Here is a 25,560-nt window from a genome sequence, read left to right on the forward strand (position 1 = left end):
TGGAGCTCCAGCTGCCCCTGCAGCCTCCCCTCCCTGCATACTTGGGGCAGCAGATGACATAGCTGCCCCAGATCCACATGGATTGGTGACAACAACTTGCACCGCCACACGTGGCCTAGACTTGCTGACCTGGAAGTCAGCCAGGGAGTCATCCTGTGCCAGGTCAGGTACCACAATGGGCTGGTCCAACAGGGGCTGAGCTTGGATGGTGTCAGCCACGTTTCCCTCAACCATGGGGGGGGCATGGGTGTCCCTGATTGTTCCTCCACACATGGGGGCATAGGGGCACCCTGCAAATCCCGGCCACGTCCCCTACTGCGCCCACCACGCCCACCTTTTGAGGGTCGGCCACCTTTGCCTCCCTTACCGCTTGGTCGCCTCCCAGCCATCGCACTGATGTTGTGCGTATGGGAGATGCAGTAAACTATTGTCCTGAGCAATTGGGGGTCAAAGGGGTAGGATACCAGATGGAATTCGTACCCTAGTGCTCTAACAAGGATGTCTGTGACCCCTGGGGGAAGATGGCGGGTCATGCAATGCACAGGCAGCCCAAAATCAAAAATAAACGTGCACGCAACCCCTCGTAGACCACGTGTGCAAAAAAATGAACCTGCACTACGCTGTGGCACCCAGAAACACAAAAATAAGCGTACGCGTAATACACACAGCCTACAATGACCTCTGAAGGTGAACGCGACACAAGGGGCAAGCACAGTTGCTAAGTACGTGCGGAACTCACTGTCTGCCTGGAAAAAGAACGTGAAAAATATGCGTATGTGCGCGTTGGTAACACCCCCGCCAAAAGAAGAATTTTACGCTGTCTGAGGAGACAGGACAAAAGGAGAAGTGAACTCTGTTTGAGGAAAAAGGCCCAACAAAAAATCAGAAAAGAGCTGTCAGAGGTAACAGGGAGTACGAACTAGAAACGCTGTGAAGTAATCTCGTGTGAACTGACAAGAAGTACAGATTTCACCCACTCGCTCTCCACGAAAAGCACGTACAAGGAAATGGCGTCCTACACGCAGCTTTTAAACCGGCCCACGCGTACATGTCAGAGACGCGTGTATGCGGGCGCTTTCATCCAATTACACACGATGACACTTGGACGTGCAGTTTTTCCACGTGTGCTCTGTCATCACGTGCAATGAGGGAAACGCCCGCGCGCGTAATGTAACTTGCGTGCCTACGCGCTAGGGGCCTTTGGTCCAATGGAATCATGTGCGTGTGCTGACGCGCTTATGCGCTAAGGCCCTTTCCTCGAATTACACGCTGACATGCAAGATTTTCACGTGCCAAATCACTCCGTATCAAGCTGGCCAGGCGAAAACACACGGAAGACCATGCTCCTGCCCTGAAGGCCATTTTCCTGCCCCCCAGAGCCCCGAACACGCTCCCACCTGCCATCTGCTGCTGCTGGACTGCCTGCTGCCCATGTGCCCTGCTATTTGGTGTCTGCACATCAGCCATCTGCAGGGGTCCAGTGGCTGTGTCCACCCATGCTGGAACAGAAGACTTCCGAATGGGATAATATCACTCCACAGCCCAGCCCCAGGACCCAGTTGCCCACCCACGACTGCCTCGGGGGTCGCCATGTCAGGGCAAACACCACCTGAGACCACTGGTGACCCCCAGCCAGAGGGGCAGAGGGCCACCAGCTTCAGTCAGAAGGAAGTTGGTGTCCTGGTGGAGCATGTCCTGGGGCATTATGATGCCCTCTTTGGAACATCACGTGCCAACAAGGAAGGACGGGATAGGATCTGGGACGACTTTGTGGTTGCCATCAACGCGGAGGGGGTGACAACCCGCAACATCAAGCAAGTCAAGAAGCGCTGCGAGGACTTGAGGTCCAGGACCCTCATAAAGGCCCGGCGCCTCATGGAGGGGGGACCGGGGCAGCATGAGTACCATCCAGATGAGGGTCCTGGAACGCGTAGGCCCAGTGCTCCACGCCCAGATCCTTCGGAGGCAGACCCGTCCGGAGTTTAGCGGTAAGTGGCAAAGCATTGCTGTGTGAGACAGGGCATGTTGCAGGGTGCTGGTTGTCTGATACTTGCCTGTATGTGTGACATAGGCCATGTACATATCTGTGTGTGTGCAGGGACATCATGGTCATGCATGTGAGACCAATAATGTGTGAACCACATGGTTGGTGCATGTGTTACAATGCAACATGCGGAGCAGCAGGCAGAATGCACACATTAATGCATGCCTGTCTGTTATTGGACATGGATGGGGTGTGAGAGATGGGTGCTGCTGTCATGGACATGTATGGTGTCCTTGTCTGTGTGTCTGACTTGCGTGTCTGTGACTTGTAAATGCCATGGATGCATGACATATGTCTGTGACAATGTTCAGATTCACTGATGCAGCCTACTCATCCTTGTATCCACTGTGTCTGGGGTGTACGAGGCCAGATGGATGAAACTATGGTGAAGTGTGTGCATGTGATAGGCATGACCCATGATGCATGTGTGTTTCAAACCAGCATTGTATGTTTCAAGAGTCCCTTGGACATGTATGCTAATGTTCATTGCATGCGCCGTGCCTGTTACTGCATGTGTTTTGCCTGCACTGACCCATGTGTTGTGGAGGGACATGATGGAAGTGATGTTTGGCAGTGCCACTCATCTGCTAGTGCTTCCTGTCTATGGGACCATTGTACAGTACCCTGATGCTTGTGTTCTATGTCTCCCTCTACACAGCGGCAAGTGATGAAGAGGGCGGAGACGGCGCTGTGGAGCAAAGCAGCAGGGATGCCCCCACCGGCCGGCGACGCAAGGCCCAGTCACCCTCCCAGGAATTACCATCGTCTGGGAGTGGGGAACTGGTGCTGCGTCTGCCACTACGGTTGCAGCAGAAGGGGTGGGTGAGCCCTCACAAGAGCTTGCAACAGCGGAAGACGGTGTGGAGCCATCCAGGTTGGTGGTTTCCACAGAGGAGGAGGAGGCCGCTACTGAGCCACACATGGGGCCTGGTGGGGGTGGTACCACTGGTGCAAGTGGTGCAGTCCAGGGGCAGGGGCAGGAGGCAGCACAGGTCACCGCGGAGGGGCCTGTGCATGTCGCTGTCCCTGACCCTGTGACTGCACCACCATGCACCAGCAGGGATGCCCCATCTCGTGCCCGTCCGCAGGTAGGGGGGATGTCCATGTTATCTGACACTCCTCTACCTGCGGACGAGGGGACCCCTGGCCATATGGAGAAGGTCCTGATTGGTGTCGCGTTGCGCACGCGTGACATTCGGGATGACGTGCGTGCTTCCCGGGGGGAGCACGCACGTCATCACGAAGAGCAGCGTGCCAACGTGGCCCAGTTGGGAGTGTCCATGGTCAGGGGTTTTGTACATGTGTCGGCCACTCTGGCGGCCCTCTCCTCCTCTGTGGAGACGATGCGCCAGTCATTTTCCATGCCGTCTTCCGGCCCAGATGCCACCAGGGCCCCCTGTGGACCCGCCCTGACCAACGCAGCCAGCTCGGTGGGGATCCCATCCCTGCCACAGTCGGGAGTTGGAGGTCCAGCAGGGGTGGACACCACAGCAACTGGACCCCAGCAGATGGAGGATGTGCCGGCATCATCGAGCAGGGCATGTGCACGACAGCGTTGGTGGATTCCATCAGCCTGGATGCCGTCGTTCTGGCAGAGGCAGTTGCGTCGGAGGCAGCGGCAGGCTCAATGTGGGAGGCATCATGGCTCGGGGCCATCTACATCAGAGAGGCAGGCATCGGCTGGAGGCTAGGAGGACCCTGGAATGGGAGTGTTTTCCATGTGGCAGCGGTTGGGCCAGCAGATAGGTGCAGAGCGGCAGCGGGCGGAGGAGGCACGGCTCACAATGGTCAGGGCGGAGAACTCCATGCGCAGGGCGCTGAGGCGGACTGAGTGCCTCGAGGGAATTCGCTGGGAGTTGGAGGTGGACATGGCGTTATCCCTGCGAGACCTCGGGGACAGAGAACAGGCCCGCCTCCAAGACATTGAACAGGAGTTCGATGATGCCCTGGCCCATGACATCAACAAGTGAGCCGTTGGTCATGCCCGCCACCATTGTATATAGTTCATTAGTGTTAAGTTTCATTTCTTTTTTCTTTCATTTGGGGCGCATGGACTATTCCCCACATTTTTGTATATAGTTAGTAATTAGGTAGGTTTCATTGTAGGTTTCATTTATGTCGTTGGGCTCATTGACCCTGGATTTGCTATTTGTACATAGTTTTACAGTGAATTTTTCTTCTTCATCTTTATTTTTCTTCACCATGGAGCAATGGATATTACGCTTTTCTTTCCGTTTGGATTTGCTTTGTTGGACGGTGACTTTGGACACATTTTCATTTGGATTAATTTGGATTCTCATTTTATTTATTTATCATTTTTTGGGACATGCTGCATTTTGATTATTATTGGCATTATTGTGTGTTTTCATTTCAGAATACATTTTTGTTTCTTACTTCAATGTGTGGTCTTCTCTCATTGGTTTCAAGCATGTCACAATGTGGGTTTTCTCAGTCATGTGTTGCCATTGTGTGGGTCTGACAGACTTGTACTCATGCGCATACTGCTTATTTGTGATCTATCATGTAATGGTGATTTCAGTTTGGAGTGGATGTTAAGCTTGGTTGGGTGTTTGGACTGGGGTGGCGTGGGGTGGGATTTGTGTGGCCATAAGAGCCAGGGATCTGGATTGTGATGACGTGTTGTCTGGGGGACATGTGTCGGGGCCTGCTGGCAGGTGCCTGTCAATGATGCTGGGGTGGGGGTTCTGGGGGACATGTGTCGGGGCCTGCTGGCAGGTGCCTGTCAATGATGTGGGCGTGGGGGTGCTGGGGACATGAGTGGGACATGAGTGGGGGCCTGCTGGCAGGTGCCCCTGACTGCTGGGGGGTGGGGGTCCAGGGGGTCATGAGTGGGACATGAGTGGGGGCCTGCTGGCAGGTGCCCCTGACTGCTGGGGTGTGGGGGTGCAGGCGGTCATGAGTGGGATATGAGTGGGGGCCTGCTGGCAGGTGCCCTGCACTGCTGGGGTGTGGGGGTGCAGGGGGTCATGAGTGGGGGGCCTGCTGGCAGGCGCCTGTGACTGCTGGGGGGTGGGGGTGCAGGGGGTCGTGCGCTGTTGATCAGTAGTGCAAGGTGACATGTGGCTTGGCTGGGGGGCATGCCCATGGTGGATGGGCTGCCTGCGGGACATGACCAGGGGTGCAGGGTAGTCCCCTGTGGTGTGGGCTGCCTGCAGGGTCCGTGGAGGGTGTAGAGGGAACACCTGGGAGGACCCACACTGCCAAATCACGTGTAGGACTCCCCTGCACCCCCAAAATACACGTACCTTGCTGAAATCACGTGTAAAACTTCCTGCGCACCCCTGAAATACACGTACCCTGCTGGTATCATGTGTAAAACTTCCCGCACACCCCTGAAATACACATACCCTGCTGAAATCGCGTGTAAAACTTCCCGCGCACCCCTGAAATACACGTACCCTGCTGAAATCGCGTGTAGAACTTCCTGCACACCCCTGAAATACACGTACCATGCTGAAATCGCGTGTAAAACTTCCCACACACCCCTGAAATGCACGTACCCTGTTGAAATTGCGTGTAAAACTTCCCACGCACCCTGTAATACACGTACCCTGTTCGCACAGGGCCAATATTCCTGGGGTGTGCGGGAAGTCTCACACGCCATTTCTGCAGGGTACGTGTTTAACTGGAGTTCCTGGGAAGTTTTACACGCGAAAGGGCCCTGTGCGAGTGGGGTACGTGTATTACGGGGTGCGCGGGAAGTTTTACACGCGATTTCAGCAGGGTACGTGTATTTCAGGGGTGCGTGGGAAGTTTTACACGTGATTGGGTCTGGGCAAGTGGGCTACCACTCACCGTCTGCCTTGCGCATAGAAGAACGCGTAGCCAACCACAACTTGCTGTGAAGTAATATTGTGTGAACCCCAATTCCTGGAAAACACACGCACCGCACCCCACGAAAAGCACGTACAGAGCAATGGAAATCCACGTGGGATCTTCAAGCCCTGCCAGGGCAACGGGCGTGCGCGATACGTCACAGACGCGCTTACGCGCTAAGGGCCTTTGGTCCAAAGGAAACATGTGCGTGTGTACACGTGCTCACGTGCTAAGGGCCTTTCCTCGAATGACACGCTGACGTGCAATTTTTTCACGTGCCAAATCACTCCGTATCAAGCTGGCCACGCGAAAACACACGGAAGACCACGCTCCTGCCCTGAAGGCCATTTTCCTGCCCTCAAGAGCCCCGAGCACGCTCCCACCTGCCATCTGCTGCTGCCTGCCTGCTGCCCACGTGCCCTCCTATTTGCTGCCTGCACATCAGCCAGGGGTGCAGTTGCTGTGACCACCCCTGCTGGAACTGAAGACTCCCGACTGGGATACCATCGCTCCACAGCCCAGCCCCAGGACCCAGTTGCCCACCCACACCTGCCTCTGGAGTTGCCATGTCGGGCACACCACCATCTGGCACCACTGGCAACCCCCAGCCAGAGAGGCAGAGGGCCACGAGCTTCACTACCACCGAAGTAGGTGTCCTGGTGGAGCAAGTCCTGGGGCAGTATGATGCCCTCTTCGGAAGTTTGCGCACCAACAAGGAAGGACGGACCAGGATCTGGACGGACATCGTGACTGCCATCAACGCGGAGGGGGTGGCAGTCCGCAAATTCAAACATGTCAAGAAGTGCTGGGAGGACTTCAGGTCCAGGACCCTCAACAAGGCCCGGCGCCTCTTGAAGGCAGCGGATGCTAAGGAGAGCCGGGACCACCTGTCGGAACATCAAATGAGGGTCCTGGAACGCATATCCCCAGCGCTCCACGTCCCGGTCCTTGAGAGGCAGACCCGTCTGGAGTCGAGCGGTAAGTGTACATGCATACTGATTGTAAGCTGTGCGTGTGGTGGTGTGCCAGTAGTGTGTAGGTTGCACATGTGGTTTTGTAGGGCCATGTATGGATGTGTGTGTACAGGGCCATGAGGCTAACACATGCAAGTCCTCTCATGTGTGAGACACATGGATGGTGCATGTGTGTAAGCTTGCATGCCAAATGCAGATGTTTGAGCACACATGTTTGAATGACTGTGTATGTAAGTTGGCATGGTTGTGGTGTCACACATGGATATCGGTTCCAGCTGCATGTATCTGCACATGTACATGTGCATGTGTGTGTATTTCACAAGGGTGCAACAGTGATGCAACATGGATGCTTGGGACACTGATTTGTAGAAGACTGATTGCCAGATGTGACATCTATGCCGATCTCATCAATGCGACAGACAGTTGGTGGAGGTGTACACATGCATGTAAGTGTGGTGGCGTGTGTGCATGTCTAGTGCACTCCCTGTGTTTCATGTGATGTCTGGCTCACCTTTGGCTGCTCATGCTGTTTTATGTGTATGGTTGGTGCTGGATGTTGCCATATGGCTGTGGAATTGCTCATGTGTGTGAGTTGACATGCCATATGTGTTGGGGATTGTGATGCCATGTCTGAAGTTTGACACTGCCACTCATGTGCAACTGGCATGTGTGTATCAGTCCATTGTACAGTGTCCTGATGCCTGTCTCCTATCTCTCCCTGTCTGCAGCGTCAACTGATGAAGAGGGCGGAGAGGGTGCTGTGGAGCACAGCGGCGGGGATCACACCACCAGCCGGAGACGCAAGGCCCGGCTGCCCTCCCAGGTTGTGATCTCGTCAGGGAGTGAGGAGTCCAGTGCTGCGTCCCAGGCTGCAGCTGCTGAGGGTAGGTCCAAGAGGCAGAGGTCGGAGTTGGACTCCTCGGCAGCAGAAGGGGCAGCTGAGACCCCACAGGGTCTGACGAAGGAAGATGGCACTGAGTTATCCAGGTTGGTGGGGGGTTTGGTGGAGGAGGAGGCTGTGCAAGCGACAGAGACGGGGTCTGGAGGTCGCGATTCCACTGGTGCCAGTGGTGCAGTGCAGGGGCAGGGACAGGAGGCAGCATCTGTGACTGCATCATCCCGCACCAGCAGGGATGCCTACGTCCAGACCCGTTTTCCGGGAGGGGAACCGCTTACAAGAACTGGCCTTCCTCTCCCTGCGGACATGGCTATCCGGGACCGGGTTGAGCCTGTCCTGGGTGGGGTGGCGTTGCCTCAATGGGCCATGCGAGATGACCTGCAGTCTTTTCATGGGGAGACTGCACGTCATCTCGAATGGCTCGTTGACCACGTCAGCCTACTGGGACAGGTCACCCAGGCCGGATTCCTCTGTTTGCTGAACCTTGCTTCGACCCCCTCCTCACCTGAACCCCCTCCGTGCCATCTTCTCACCCATGTATCACCTGGGTACCCTGTGGAGCTGCCTCTGACCGTGCGGCCAGGCTGGTGGAGGACACATCCCTGCCACAGTCGGGAGTCGGACGTCCAGCAGGGGTGGCCACCTCAACAACTGCACCCCAGCCGGAGGAGGATGTGCAGGCAGCAGGAGCCAGGGCACGGGCACAGGCACAGCAGCAGCAGCAACAAGGTGGGAGCCATGATGGCTCTGGGCCTTGGACATCAGAGGGGCAGGCATCGGCCAGAGGGCAGGAGGACCCAGGACGGGAAGTGTCTTCCGTGTGGCAGTGGTTAGGCCATGCTATAGATGCGGAGCGGCAGCGGGCGGAAGAGGCACGGCTCACAATGGTCAGGGCCGAGAACTCCATACAAAGGGCTCTGAGGCGGGCTGAGTGCCTCGAGGCAATTTGCAGGGACCTGGAGGTCCGGATGTCATCATCCTTGCGAACCCTCGGGGCCATGGAAGAGGACCGCCTCCGGGACATCGAGCAGGAGTTCGATGATGCCCTGGCCCGGGAAATCACGAAGTGATCCGTCGGACTAGCCCGCTGCCATTGTATATAGTTAATTAATGTTAGGTTTTCTTTTGGTTTTCATTTCATTTGGGGCGCTTGGACAATGCCCCACCTTTTTGTATATAGTTGTTCATTAGGTAGGGTTTTTGTAGGTTTCCTTTCAATGGTTGGGCTCATGGACCCTGGATTTGTACTTTATATGTAGCTCAACACTGGATTTCACTTCATTTAAGTTTCTTTTTTACCATGGATCAATGGATGTGTCTTATTTTTACATTTTGGATTTGGTTGGACAGACAGACTCTTTGGACCCATTTGCTTTTGGATTGATTTGGATTCTGCTTTCACCCATTTTTTTTGAATATTCTGGACATGCATCTTTTTCTTCATTATTTCCATTATTGTGTGATTTTGTTTTATTCATTTGGTTAATTATTGAAACAACATTTATTATATACTTTACTGATGTGGTCTTATATCATTTGTTTTGTGCATGTCACAATGTTGATCTTTTCACAGTCATGTGTCACCATTACGTGGGTCTGCGGGACATTGATTCATGGCCATACTGGTTATGTATTTTCTATCATGACTTTGGGAATTCAATGTGGGGTGTTTGGATTGGGGTGGGATTTGGGTGGCCATGAGGGGCATGGGTCTGGAGTGTGATGACCTGTCGGGGGGGACATGTGTGGGGGGCCTGCTGGCAGGTGCCCTGACTGCTGGGGGGTGGGGGTGCAAGGGGACATGTGTGGGGGCCTGCTGGCAGGTGCCCCTGACTGCTGGTGGGTGGGGGTGCAGGAGGACATGTGTGGGACATGAGTGGGGGCCTGCTGGCAGGTGCCCCTGACTGCTGGGGGGTGGGGGTGCAGGGGGACATGTGTGGGACATGAGTGGGGGCCTGCTGGCAGGTGCCACTGACTGCTGGGGGGTGGGGGTGCAGGGGGACATGTGTGGGACATGTGTGGGGGCCTGCTGGCAGGTGCCCCTGACTGCTGGGGGGTGGGGGTGCAGGGGGACATGTGTGGGGGCCTGCTGGCAGGTGCCCCTGACTGCTCGGGGGTGGGGGTGCAGGGGGACATGTGTGGGGGCCTGCTGGCAGGTGCCCCTGACTGCTGGGGGTGGGGGTGCAGGGGGACATGTGTGGGACATGAGTGGGGGCCTGCTGGCAGGTGCCCCTGACTGCTGGGGCTGGGGGTACAGGAGGACATGTGTGGGACATGAGGGGGGCCTGCTGGCAGGTGCCCCTGACTGCTGGGAGGTGGGGGTGCAGGGGGACATGTGTGGGACATGAGTGGGGGCCTGCTGGCAGGTGCCCCTGACTGCTGGGGGGTGGGGTGCAGGGGGACATGTGTGGGGGCCTGCTGGCAGGTGCCCCTGACAGCTGGGGGGTGGCGGTGCAGGGGGACATGTGTGGGACATGAGTGGGGGCCTGCTGGCAGGTGCCCCTGACTGCTGGATGGTGGGGGTGCAGGGGGATATGTGTGGGACTTGAGTGGGGTCCTGCTGGCAGGTGCCCCTGACTGTTGGGGGGTGGGGGTGCAGGGGGACATGTGTGGGACATGAGTGGGGGCCTGCTGGCAGGTGCTCCTGACTGCTGGGGGGTGGGGGTGCAGTGGGACATGTGTGGGGGCCTGCTGGCAGGTTCCCCTGACTGCTGGGGGGTGGGGGTGCAGGGGGCATGTGTGGGACATGTGTGGGGGCCTGCTGGCAGGTGCCCCTGACTGCTGGGGGGTGGGGGTGCAGGGGGACATGTGTGGGGGCCTGCTGGCAGGTGCTCCTGACTGCTGGGGGGTGGGGGTGCAGAGGGACATGTGTGGAGGCCTGCTGGCAGGTGCCGCTGACTTCTGGGGGGTGGGGGTGCAGGAGGACATGTGTGGGACATGAGTGGGGGCCTGCTGGCAGGTGCCCCTGACTGCTGGGGGATGGGGGTGCAGGGGGACATGTGTGGGGGCCTGCTGGCAGGTGCCCCTGACTGCTGGGGGGTGGGGGTGGGGGTGCAAGCTGACATGTGGCTTGGCTGGGGGGCATGCCCATGGTGGATGGGCTGCCTCGGGGACATGACCAGGGGTGGGGGGTAGTCCCCTGTGGTGTGGGCTGCCTGCAGGTGCTGTGGGGGGTGTAGAGGGAACACCTGGGAGGACCCACACTGCCAATTCACGTGTAGGACTCACTGCACACCCCTGAAATTCACGTACCCCGCTCTGACAGCAAAATCGTGTGTGAAACTTCCCGCGAACCCCTGAAATACACGTACCCTGCTGAAATTGCGTGTGAAACTTCCCGCGAACCCCAGTTATACACGTACCCCACTTGCACAGGCCCGTTCGCGTGTGAAACTTCCTGCGAACCCCGTAATACACATACCCTGCTGAAATCGCATGTGAAACTTCCCGGGAACCCCAGTTATACACGTACCACACTCGCACAGGCCCTTTCGCGTGTGAAACTTCCCACGAACCCCCGTAATACACGTACCCTGCTGAAATCACGTGTGAAACTTCCCGCGAACCCCAGTTATACACGTACCCCACTCGCACAGGCCCTTTCGCGTGTGAAACGTCCCGCGAATCCCCGTAATACACATACCCTGCTGAAATCACGTGTGAAACTTCCCACGAACCCGTTATACACGTACCCCACTCGCACAGGCCCTTTCGCGTGTGAAACTTCCCGTGAACCCCCGAAATACACGTACCCTGCTGAAATCGCGTGTGAAACTTCCCGCGAACCCCAGTTATACACGTACCCCACTCGCACAGGCCCTTTCACCTGTGAAACTTTCTGCAAAACCCCGTAATACACGTACTCTGCTGAAATCGCGTGTTAAACTTCCCGCGAACCCCAGGTATACACGTACCCGACACGCACAGGCCCTTTCGCATGTGAAACTTCACGTGAATCCCAGTAATACACGTTCCCCGCTTGGCGTTTGCTGTTTGGCAGCCCTGTAAACTGGTCCAGGGTTGGCGCAGCCCTTTGCGCTGGATTGGGGATTTTGATGGCTTTTCCTTGCACTAGGGGCGTTCTTGGGGGCGTAACTGGTGCTGCTGCAGGGTCGCTGCGCAACTCTGCACCACGGCTGGTTTTGGAGGTGAAAATCCATGAATACGCTGTGCGCGGAAATCGATTTTTCCACGCGGCTGGCGCAGACATTCGCACGCGCACATGGTGCGCCAGCCGCGTGCGCCACTTTTGTTCAAAATTCTATGAATTACCCTGTAAGTCAACATAAACCGACATTTCACGGTGGGGAGGGGGGCGTTTTTGCGCCACTGATGCTGGACCAGTTTTTAGTGCTGGTGGTTCATTTATCACTGATGGCGTTCGATTTTGTACCAACACTTTCCTCAACCAACAAGGGCAACAAAACGTTTGCACCCATTGACCAGCGCATACATTTCATTGTCTTTGTCTTTCGAATGTAAACATAACCATTTGCACTGGTCGTTCAGTTCAGGGCGAATGTTGGTGAAAAATGTCCAGGGTCCCATGTCAAAATGACCAAGCACTGGTGGTATCCTGCGATACAGTGCTTGATATTGTGTAATGTTTATTATTGGGGAAGTTCTTGGACAATACATAAGAGAGATATTCAAATAGATGTAGTCTCATAATGAATTTACTTCCTGTTTTCTTATATTCATAATTCCAGGGATCAGCCACAAGGTCAAGAGACTATTGCAATGACTGGACATATTTGCAAAGGCAGTCCTTCATCTATTTCACTTTTATTTTTTAATTGTATGTCTACAGTGTCTTTTTACAGAGTGTTGTACATCAAACAAAATGTGGATAAAACGGAGACATTATTTGGAAACTGAGCTCAACGTGAAGTAAATACAGAGGTTTTAGATGTTTGATGGAAAATAGAATAAGACGAGGGGCGGTGACCATTAGGGTGGTCCTCGGGGAAAAGCGCAAGCAGGCAGAAATAAGGGAATGGGAAGAGACAGGAGGAGAAATGACGTCCACCTTTTCACTGTGATGCGAGGGAGACGCAAGGCTCAGAGACAAGCGTAATGTAGTCGCCAAAGAGAGAAGGGTGGTCCATGACTTGAACATGTCAAAATAAGGTTTAGAAGAACAGTTGAGAAATGTTGTTTCTCATTTCCCCAATGTGCTTCTTGCCATGAACTTCACACCTCGTGATGCACCACTGGATTGCTTTGGGACCCTGTTCACACGCCTCTCCGACTTGCCTTTCCAAGCCCCCATGTGCATCCATGCCCATGAGCCAGCTTTCCTCTTGTGCCTCTTGCATCAAAAAACCCTTCACGAACAGTGCTGTCACACTAGACTTGTTCATGCACACTCGCTAATCCTTGCACCCCATGTCACACCCCTTGATGCAATTTCCCCCTCTCTTGCATTATTGCATGTATTCTCTTGCACCTGCTTGCTTGAACGCGCTTATGTCCTTGCTCTCATTCTTGCACATGACCTCTCCCTTCAACACTCACATGCACAGCAGCACACACCCTCTCTCGCATACTTCATCACCCCCAGCCTCTCTTTTCTAGTGCACAGTTCGCCTCATTCTTGTCTCCCCATTTTATTTACCTCCCCAATATCTTCTTTTTTGTGTTCATACACTCTGTCTTTTTTTGGCTCCTCTTGTCCCTTCCTCTTCTCCCTTTGCTAATTTCCCCACCCCCTAAATGAGCCTCCGAGGCCCATATGCTTCTTGCCAATGTCCCCATTCCTCTTGGCTCCCCATTTTCCTTCTGTAGCTACCTTCCCTTTCTATTCCCTGTGACACTTTACAGTTTGCAAGTACGACCATTGCCTCATTTTGTCCAGGTGCTTTTTTTCCATCCCATCAGACTTGTTGACCCACACTCCTCTTTTTCCCCTGCCTCTTTTTTGGATAGCTTTGCCTGTTCCTCTCCCTCCTTGCCAATCCAACCTCCATATGGGCCTTCTTTCCCGAGAGTGCCTCTTGCCACTCCCGCATTTTTCTTCTTGCCACACTTGATCCTGCTGAGTTGAATATGCCCACCCCACATTTCTAGTCCAAATACCCATGTGCTTCTTTCCCCTTGTGCCTCCCTCCCATTGACAGCCTATCTCATTATGCACACCACCACACACACTGATGTCACACCAGCGGTGCACTCACTCTCCTTCATACCCTGGCATGCACACTCTTCATCGCTCGCATGTACTCTCTTTCATACTTCAGTACGTCATCATATGCACTCTCCCTCATGCCACATCCTGGGATTCAGACTGTCAGTGCTGCTACAACTTAAGTCTTTCTTCTTCGTCTACTGCTTCTCTTGCCAGCAAATTTTCATCTTGTTTCCCTTTCCTCCATTTCACCCGTTTATCCCATGCCTCCCCTATTATGCTAATCTGACTCCATGTGCCTTCTTACTGCCCCATCTGTTTCGCTTGGCACCCCACCTTCCTCATTTTTGTACTCCTTCCTGCTTTGCTCCCAGGGACGTCATTTGGGTGTCACCAGGGGTGCCACCTGCGACCCCTGAGGGCTCCATTGCTACCCCTGAGGTCTTCCTTGCTTCGGCTAAAAAAAATAAAAAAAATGTTTAAAAAAATGGAAGCTCCTGGGCCGTGGCCAGTGCCATGTGGCTGTTTGTTTCTGGAGTGATTTCTTGTTCAGACCTCTTAAAAAAAACTGGGGGTTCCACAAGTGTAATACTTTGAGCAGTGACCCTAAATAAGAAAGAATATGAATAACACCTAATTTGAATATTGCTAGACTCATAAAAAGTTTATTTCTGGCACACTTCAGTGGGTGAGTCACTGATTTAGTCTTTTCTAGTGCCAGGCTATTATGCAAGTCTGTGCAAAAAATGACAAGCATACTCGTCCTTGGCACTTAAGGGGTTAAACACTTCAAATTCACAATGCACACAAAAACATACAAAAAGCATTTAGAGTAGAAAAAAATATGCTCTTTAGACTATGTATTTTTGCTTCTCGCAAGTTGCAGTTATAGCTTGTTTTTTTCTGCCCTTGTCTCTGTTACTATCATCACAAGACATTCCATCTCAATATCCTTGGTCACTTGACAACATCCTTGTGCCTGATAGGTTGTGTACAGCGTAGAAATGTTTCACCATAGAACATAAAGTGGCCCTTGATTTCATTGTGCCACAATTAATGCTTTGTTGTAAAGTGTCTATCTTTCCAATCTCCATGGCATGCTGTTCAGGATGTATGGTTGCATGGATGAAGTAACGAGTGCCCAGAGTACGGGATGCCGTGTAAGCGGGCTGCTTTTCCAGTACTACTCTAAATTCTTTACTAAACAGTTATGAACCCTCCAAATTGTATTTTGCCAACTTCTGAAGCCTGACAAGTACCTCTGCAGGCTTGCATGTGGCCAAATGTGCACCAGACCTGCAGATGAACTGCCCTGCTATCAAATCTCAGTTAGCAGTTTAATGGTATCCACTACATAGTGTCATTTGCTTTCTGACTTTGAGTACATTCGAACATGTAATTGCGCATTTTACTATAGCCGGTAAAATAACTATGGGTGGTAAGATAGCTCATTGGACTGAGCGCTTGCCGCTGCAGTGTATGAATGATCTGCAGGTTGCATGTTCAAATACCGGCAATACCAGCTCAGCCTTTCATCCTTCTGAGGTTGATATATCAGAACCAACCCAGTTTGGGTGATATTGTATGTATATTTATTCTATATAAAGCTCTTAAGCATAAGTGCTATATAATAACACATCATTATCATTTGACCTTGGATGTCTTCTTGCACTCACAGTAATTTTGTAATATGGACCTATACAAACTGATATTAACGATACATATGGTGTTCCATTCTTGTATGAATTGTTTATCACATTACCGCGATATCGTACCATATATTTTTCATAGTGTACTTAGGAACAATGCTACGTGATGCCACTTCCTGTTTTGTCAAAGGGTGAAAGGTTGTGTTCCATCACTTCCTGTGATGTCGCTTCGGGTGGTTGGTCAAATGACATCACTTCCTGTGATGTCATCAGAGGTCAAGGGCTATGTGATGTCACCTTTGCTACCACTGGTATTTTGGTCACATAACGTCCCTGTTTGCTCCCCTCATCACTACGCAGATTGGTAGTTCATTTTCTGCCTGTGTCACTTTTCCTACATTTGCGTCTTTCTACACCATAACTCGTGTCATCCCAGCTTCCCCTTTTCTGTCTCTTGCCATTTTTGGTCCGTGTTACCTGTGCCTTTCCTCCCTTGCCAACCCAATTTCTACATTTGCCTCCTTTTGCTCAATATTTTTCTTCCATCATGCAAGTGTGCATGTACTCTCTTGCATCCACACCCAACTCTCGCACCATTACACACTCTCCAACTCTTGCACCATCACATCCCATCAGCTGTGTCACACATTGTCTTAGCACACCCCATCACCCGTCATCATACAACACCCCAGGTCATACCCCAATCAAACATGCTCTGTCTGCCTTGGGTTCGTGGCCTTGACACCGTAGATGCAGTATTACCTATCAACCACAAAAAGAAGCTGGCCTGAGAGGTGGGCTGGCCACAGGGAAATCGAAGTAAGCACTTGAGTCACTCTGTCTGAAGTCTACTTTATTTATTTATTCAGATTTGTAGAACGTGCAACAGCCCGGGGGCATCGTGGCGCTTGTTACAGACATATCTTAGTTACAGAATAAATGAACATTTGCAATTTACAATATGATTGCTATTGTTACAGACAATTTAAAGTGACAATTAAGATAACAATTGCAATTTGCAGTACAGAAAGTGAGGTTTTGAGTTTTCTTCGGAAGGCAAGGAACAAGTTTCCTGCTATAATGTCTGTGGGTAGTGGGTTCCAGGATTTGGCTGCAATGTATGGGAAGCCTAGGCCACCCGCTTTGGCCCTATTGATTCGTGAGATGTGAAGTTGGTTGGTGTATTGTGTCCTGTGGGTCGTGTAGAGGAGGATATGGTAATAGTCTCTGATAGGTATAATGGTGCAGAGAGAGTGAGGCATTTATGTGTGAGGGTGAGGATTTTGAAAGTGATTTGCTCTTTGACCGGGAGCCATTTAGCTGATTGTCTGGCCTGGGAAATATGCTCCCTTTTTGGGATGCTCAAAGCAGAACGAAGTGCATTGTTCTGTGTGACTTGTAATCTGTTTAGGGGTTTTTCCAATGTACCTGCTAGTAAAGCATTGCAATAGTCTAGTTTAGCCCCAATAGTTTCTCTGGCTATTGATAGACAAATGGGTTTGGAAAGGTATGGTTTTATGGCGTTAATGAGGTTGGTGGTATGAGCGGATGAGGATGTGATAGCATTAACCTGTCTGGTCATGGATAGTGTGGAGTCTAAGTAGTCCCCCAAGGCCTTGACAGATGTGGACACAGGGATGATAGTGCTGTTAATGGTAAAGTTGGCGTATAGTTTATCAAGTTTGACTAGAGTATTTGTTTCACTTAGTATAATTATTTCGGTCTTATCCCTGTTGAGGCAGAGGCCATTGACTGACATCCATGCCTGCATGGTGGAGTAAATAGTGTGAAGTGCCTCGGCGTCTTTGTGGTATGAGCCAGAGAGAGGCAAGAATACTAGAGTATCGCCAGCGTAATTAGTGTACGCGATACCAAGTGAGTCGAGCTTGTCGAAGAGAGGCTTTGTAAACACGTTGTATAGTGTAGGTGCTGTGCAAGAGTCCTGTGGGAGTTTGCAATGGATGGTGGTGGGGGAGGCGGTTGCTGTGTTTGAGAATACCTTAATTGATCTGCCTTTAAGGAAGTGACCTAGAGAGCCGCTTCTTTAGAAAAGTTAGCTGAGTGTGTAAGGTGAAATGTGAAGGTCTTGTGGTCCACCAGATCAAAAGCAGCCGAGAGGTCTAGGAGTAACAATAGGGCTGGCTTGCCTTTGTCCATGATTTGGGTGATCTGATTCTCTTAATCCACCAAGGCTGCTATAGTGCTGTGTCCTTTTCGGAAACCAGATTGACTAGTCCCGAGGATAGAGTGGGTTTCCAGGAAATGTTGGATCTGGCTATGGGCGGTTATGTCCAGTATCTTAAGGAGGAAGGGCACAGTGGCTATTGGTCGGAAGTTATTTGGTTGTAGAGGGTCGAGAGTAGGCTTTTTAAGGAGGGGGCAGACCCACACCTCTTTGAGGATGTCAGGGATAATGCCTGTTCTGAAGGAAGCATGAATGAAGGCCGTCAGGTGCGGTGCGAAACGGTCTGCGCAGTCCTTAATGAGTTTAGGCAGACATATGTCCCCTTTGCACATAGCGGGTTTGAGATTTTTGAGGAGGTTCCTTACGTCTAGTTCAGTGATGTCTCTGAAGGTGAAGACGGGTTTAGTGGAGTTAGTTGAGGCAGGAGTTGAGTTTGTTTGCTTAGGCCCAAGATGAAGGGGTAGGGCTTTGCAGTGATCCTGGATTTTTTTTTGGAGGAGATAGATTTTATCTAGCATGGCAGATTGAATACTGGCACACCAGGCTTCATCTTTGAAGATTTTGAAGATTTTGTCTGGTGTGTTGGGTGGCGAGATGAGCTCGTTGAAGATAGTGAAGATTTCCTTCGAGTGCAATTTAGCATTAGAAATGCGCGCATTAAATGCATTGGCTCTGGCTTTGGTGATGGCTGCTTTGTATTGGTGGGAGATTAAGTTAAAGATGTTTTTGGCACTGTCACTTGGGTTAATTTGCCAGTTTTTTTGTGCCTCTCTTTTGCAGGAGCGCAGGGATGTAGTTCTTCAATGAACCTTGAATTGGAGTGTAATGATTTCTTTTCTTTTTTGCATTCCAGTGGTGTTATTGCATTAATGGCTTTGGTGAGAATATCTTTGTAGATGTCTGCTAAGGTATTAGGGTCATTGGAGAAAGGGGGGGAGGGTTAGCTCATGGATATCAAGGTATGGGCGAATATTATCCTCATTGAGCTTCTTGGAGCTTCTCACTTGAGCTGCTGGGGCCGGCTGAGAGTTTTGTGGCTTTCAGTGATGGGTGGAGTGAATTCAGTACAGTGGTGCACGATCCGTGGCATGGCTGTATTGGAAGTGATAGTGGTGAGGCAATTATGGTCTGCAACCCAGTCTAGGGTGCAGCCTTTGGAATGCATAGGTTTCAATACTTTTTGTTTGAATCCTAAGTTAATAAGTTCCTTAGTGAAGGTATCCGCAGCTTTGCCTTTAGAATCATTAAATCCTAGGTTTAGGTCTCCAAGTAGAAGGGTCTTGGTGGAGCTTTAGATGTTGTTGCTGAGTAGGTGGATGAGGTGTCCCTGGAAGTATATGGGAGACCTGGGGGGTGGTATAGCACATGAATGTTGATGGTGCTGTTGAGGGACAGTGCAAGCTTGGCAGACAGAATGTCTGAGTGGCTAGTCGAGGGGTGACAGATAAATCAAAGAGGGAGGCTCTTTGAAGATGAGGGCTACTCCGCCTCCCACTCAGGCTGGTCTATCTTGTCTGAGGATGGTAAAGCCTGGTGGGAGTGTGACGGCGGGGCCAGAGGCTTCATGTAACCAGGTTTCTGTGATGGCAAGTAGGTCAATGTTATTGTTGATTATGAACTCCCCTCAGAATCACTGACCGCCTTTTACAGGGTGACTTGCAAGTCCAACCATCTTCTGCAAGGCAAGGATGGACAGGTGACAGTGTAAAACAGGTTTTGTTGACTGGCCACCAGGGGGCGCACGGATGGATCCTCCCTCTGTGTGAGCTCCGACACCGTAGGTCCATAAGGCAGATTGAGCCCCCTCCTTGGGACCCCCCCCCACGAACAAAATAGTGGAGCAGTAGTCGGAGGATCACCCCCCCATGCCGGCAAAAAATCCGATCCAAAACGGAGCTCGGAAGGCTGAGATAAGTGCCTTTCAACGCGTGCGACGTGTGACGGCCCCGCGGCGCTCCAGTACCCTGGGCAGCAACGAGTGGCAGGCCTCGGACCTCCGGGACTGGTGGAGCCTCCTCTGCCTATCCCCCTGAGACAGCAGCTTTCTACCCGGGAGGGGCCAGCGGAGACGCCGACGCCACGGGTGCCCGCGCTGAAGGAGGCGACCACTGGGTCACGGGGCGAGCCCGCCTAAGGGAGAAAGGTACGTGGCCGTCCCCCCCTCCCAACACCCCCTGTGAACAGTGATCACCCCGTGCCCCCCTTCACCCCAGCGGTCGCGGGAAGCTGGAGCTACGCGCCGCCTCTCCTCTCCTCGAGGAACCGCGTATCACGCGAGAGGCCCCGCGGGCGCGGCTCCAGACACCCGCCAGAGACTCACGCTCGGGGAGGAGTACGCGGAACGAAGAAGAGATCCGCCCACGGACCCATCCACCCCTCAACACTCACCTGACTGTGTGGAAACAGCGCAATCCCCCAAATAAAGGAAAGGGGAGAGGGGAGAGGGGAGAGGAAAGGAGACAATAAAACACATAGGCCTCAATCATTGGGGCCCCACATACCCACGATTGAATGGATACCCCACCTATAAGACACTGGGCATCAAGGCCATCAATGAGCATATGACCCTCCCCAACGCTTTCCCTTGATTCCTGCCACACCACGAAACACCCAGAAGCGCCGTCAAGGGCTGTCACCCTTATTGCACCGTTACCTCCACCAGCCTTCATCTGCTATTAACCCTGCAACAAGCACCCAAATCAGACGAAGACACTCTTTTGGGGGATACTCCCACCCAAGACGTTGCCGGATACACCACGCCCAGCGCTCGCCTCGCGGAATACCAACAAAGTGGATTGTCCCCTGTGCCTTGGACTTTCAACCTGCTAGGTGGGCACCCACGCTCCGACAAAGAGGGTAAGGCCCCCGACTACGGGGCGTGTGCCTCCTCTGATCTGGGACCCACCCCATGAGCGCAAAAAGTAGACTCGCCAAATACACCTACGCCCCATCCTCCCCGAATCCTCGACAGAAAGCAACAATGTCAACAGACGCCGCGGAAGCGGGAGCCGCTGCCACCAAAGGGGACATTGCTGCATTGCTAAGTGAGATAAAGTCACTCGGAGCCAACCTAGGCGGTAAAATCGACAGGATCACCCAGAGAATGGACAATTTCGAGGAAAGGTTAGAAGGTGTGGAGAACAATCAGGCCTCGATTGACACCCTTGAAGCCCAAATGGACACGAGGATCCGTAACATCGAACGAAGGGAAGAGGAGATACGCCTCAAAATGGATGATTTGGAAAACAGAGAGAGAAGGAGCAACCTCCGCTTTTTCGGAATTCCGGAATCCGAGGGGGAAACGGAGGACTCACTCAAAACCACAATACACAACATCATAAAGATCTTAATGGCAGACGAGGAGATAGATGAACCTAAAACGGAGCGGATACACAGGGCTGGTGGGCCCCCTGGTGGACCACGCTCTGTCCTAGCAAGGTTTCATCGGTATCAGGACAGGAACAGGATCCTGATGAAGGCCAGATCCGGGGACTCGCTTACACTGGGAGGTGCGCAAATCACCATCTTCCAGGACCTATCCTCACTTACACTGGCACTGAGGCGCCTCTGCAGCCCCCTGACGAAGTGGCTCAAGGAACAGGGCACAAGATACAGGTGGGGATATCCTTTCTCCCTCACATTTGAACACGGTAGCTCGAAGATTGTCCTTCGTTCAGAGCAAGAGATCAAGGACTGCATTGCGGACATCCTCGGAACGGCCCCTAGAGGAGGTGAAAGGGACGGGCATGAACAAGCGGTAATGCAATGGGAACTTCAGGGTCCTAGAAGTAGAAGAAAAAGAGTGAAAGGATCAAGGAAATTCATGCGACCAAACAATACGCCCGAAAATGGAAAATGAAAGAGAATCTCAAGAACCTTGCAAGCTAACTGACTGCAACCCACGCCTGCAAATGTTCGGAAATGATCATCCATCGTCACAGAGGGAGGAGCTCACTTGCTGGACGACGACGCTCGGCCGCAAAACCCCCTCCTGAAGTAGGAGGGAAATGAGCTTCGGAAGAAAAGAGCCGGAGTGCACACGTATCGTTACACCTTTGTTTCCCCTTTTCTTAATGTTATTGTTGAATTAAAGTATGATGGGGGGTGGGGGGACTGGGGGATAAGGGGGCTCAATGGTATGTTATGGTAGTATATTCGAATCGGACCGTGATGTAACGGTCTCCACTGGTGGTCCAATACTGGACTGAACATTTCCACCAAGTCCGAATTGGACGCCGTCAAAGCGCCTAAAATGGCACACTTTCAGTTCTTGGGTTCACTTGAACACCATCAACTCAGGGAGAGGGGGGGAAGGGGGGGAAGGGAAAAGAGGAACTTGAGAACAGTAACACCAACATCTGAACGAATTTGCTTTACCACCAAAGGCATGGGATGGAAGAATCAAACACCGGTCTGGCCACCTGAAGTGAGCGATCCTCTAAAAGTACCCAACAATGGCGACATCTGATGAACACATGGTGAGAGACTCACTCAGGGTCGGGACTATCAATGTGAAAGGCTTGAACTCCCCGACTAAAAGATCCTTGGTCCTTAGGGAATTTCGTAGATCCAATATTGACATACTCCTCCTGCAGGAGACCAAGTATGCTAGGGGCGAGGAGCGGAGCATCCTGGGGAAGCGAGGAGGCCTCGAGTTTTGGGGTTCGGGCCCACTCAGAAGAGGCGGTGTTGGAATTCTACTCAAGAAAGGAATCAACTTTGAAGTGGATAAAACATGGTCCGACGTCGGGGGCCGTGCCCTGCTCATAACGGGCAAAATAGCAAAATCTCAGGTGACTATTGCCACCGTATACGCACCCAACACTGGTCAGGTTGCATTCCTTGAGAAAACGATCCCTAAAATAATGCTAGAAGCCACAGGGCATATCATCCTGGGAGGAGACTTTAATCAATGGGCTGACCCGCACAAGGATTGGAAGCCAGGCAGACCTGAAGCGAGACAACAAAACAAGAGGGAGCCCACCGAATTGGCTGCAATGATGGCTCTATACGACATGAAGGACGTGTGGAGACTCATGCACCCCACCGAAAGCGGATATACCTTCTACTCAAACCCCCATCACACATTTACACGGATTGACTATATATATCTCTCAAGTGCTCTCACAACCACGACACAGCAATCCGACATAGTCCCAATAACCTGGTCCGACCACGACATGGTTCTGACCGATATCAATTGGGCGGACCTACCTGTCAACGGAGGAAAGTGGCGATGTAACGAGTCTCTTTGGAAAGATCAGGTCTTCAAAACCACCATGGAGACCGAAATTGACGAATATTTTAAAATAAATAATAATGGGGAGGTCTCCAAACAAATGGTATGGGAGGCAGGGAAGGCCACATGGAGAGGCATTCTGATCCGAGAGGGGTCCTCCAAAAAAAGGGAGCGGAAGATTATAGAACATAGGCTACGGACCGAAATATGTCAATTGGAGGGTGAGATAAGGGAAGACCCAGAGGTAGACCCAGACAGAATGAAAATAGCCCAACAGAAAAGGGAAGAACTTAGGCTGTTAGAGCGCGACCAAGTAGTACGCAAACTGCAGTTTTTAAAACAGAAATTTTACGAAAAAGGAGACAAGGCCGATGCTCTATTAGCTGCCAGGCTCAAAGAACAAAGGACAGAGCGCAGGGTGACCAAAATACTGGATGACTCTGTCCCCCTTTCCCAGACCCCCCAGACTATCCCGGAATCCTTTGCCAATTTTTATGAGAAACTCTACACCTCCGAAATAACCCCTGGCCAGTTAGACATAACCGCTTACTTATCCCCGATCACTATGCCTACAATAACGCATGCTGACACCGAGCTCCTCGACACCCCCATTAGTGAACAGGAGATCCATGATGCAATTAAAAGGTTAACGCTCGGCAAGTCCCCAGGGGAGGATGGTTACACTGCTGGGTTTTATAAAACTTTCAGCAACCAACTAACACCCTTCCTAACGGAACTATTTAATGAAATCATAGAAACAGGTGTGGCTCCAGCCTCCTTTAAAAGAGCACTTATAACAGTGATCCCCAAGGAAGAGAGAGACCCCAAGTGCTGTGGATCATACCGTCCCATTTCCCTCCTCAATCTCGACGCCAAAATCTATGCTCGGGTAATAGCTGCCAGACTGGAAACGCTAATGCCCCGCCTGATCCACCCGGACCAGGTCGGGTTTATACTGGGGAGACAGGGAGCTGATTCTATGCGCAAAACACTACACCTCATCCACACGGCCCATGACCTCCCTGGCGACCCTGTCCTACTATCGATTGATGCCGAGAAGGCCTTTGATAGAGTGGAGTGGGATTTTCTGGGAGCGGTCCTGCAGAAAGTGGGAATAGGCCCGAGAACTAGAAAGGGAATACGAGCATTATACACATCCCCCATGGCAGCGATATTCGTTAACGGGGAATACTCCAGGTGGTTCGAACTGCATCGCGGGACTAGACAGGGATGCCCCCTCTCCGCAATTCTGTTTGCACTCTCACTAGAACCCCTGGCACAAAAGATGAGAGCGGACCCTTTGATAGAGGGGATGCGGCTAGGGCCAACAGAGTACAAAGCCGCCCTCTATGCAGATGACATTCTCCTCCACATAACTAACCCCACAGAGTCCATCCCTCATGCCCTCAAATTAATGGATGAATATGGCCAATTCGCTGGGTTTAAGGTAAATAGGACCAAGTCCATTTTGTTCCCCCTTCAGGGAACCGCAGAAGTTAATGACGCCAAGTTCCTCCCGGTTGGCCTCAAGCTCGAACATGCCACACTACAATATCTGGGCATACAGATCACCAAAACCCTGGACGATCTTTTCAAAGCCAATTTTCCTCCGCTCCTCCAGCGATTCGCAGCCAACCTCAAAAAATGGGAGAAGCTCACGATCTCCTGGCTTGGACGAATCAATGCAGTTAAGATGGTATGCCTTTCCCGTTTCCTGTACCCATTCCAAATGCTACCGGTTGAGATACCCAAAGAGTTTTTTATTGAAACCAAAAAGATCATGGTAAGATTCATATGGCAGGGGAAGAAACCAAGAATCCCATACAACACACTAACGCTCCCCAAGGACAAGGGAGGAGTCGGGCTTCCTGACCTGAGAACCTACTACAAAGCTGCTCAGCTGCGTGTCCTGATCCCACACCTTAGAGACCATACTAACCTCCAATGGGTCCAAATGGACAATCATTATCTGTCTCCTGCCACAGTATCGGAATGGCTCTGGACCCCGCACAAAAGGGTTCAACGGAAAATCAAGGGCCACCCTATCCTAAGCACTATATGGAGTATTTGGCGCATAGGCAAAGAAATGCGCAAAATCACCACCTGGCCATCCCCGCTCAGCCACTTATGGTCGCCTGGCATAAACAACCATATACCTGATGTGGGCAGATTCCAAACATGGTACGAGGCAGGCCTGGAGAGAGTAGGACAGCTACAGAAAAAAGACGCGTTTATCACTTTACCAGATCTAACGGAAGCGCTGGGTATAGGCACCCTATCTACATTCCAGTACATCCAACTGAAAGGGGTCTTAACGAAGGCAGAATGGAGAGACAAACTAAACAGAGATCTCACCCCATTTGAGAAAATCCTGGACTCTAAATCCGAGATGAAAGGCCTCATATCCGCAATGTACCAAGAATTAATAGCGGCGGGAAACGGCTCAACGGAACCCCTGCGGAAGAGATGGGAAAAAGACTTTGGGGAAGAAATGCATTCCAACCTATGGGAAACAATGTGTAAGGCAGCCTCCAAAACGTCCATATCAAGTCAATACAAGCTTCATGCCATCAAACTGCTACACAGATGGCAATACGACCCCCTTAG

This window comes from Ambystoma mexicanum, chromosome 1q (assembly GCF_040938575.1).
Source record: "Ambystoma mexicanum isolate Mex_15411 chromosome 1q, UKY_AmexF1_1, whole genome shotgun sequence".
Lineage (NCBI taxonomy): Eukaryota > Metazoa > Chordata > Amphibia > Caudata > Ambystomatidae > Ambystoma > Ambystoma mexicanum.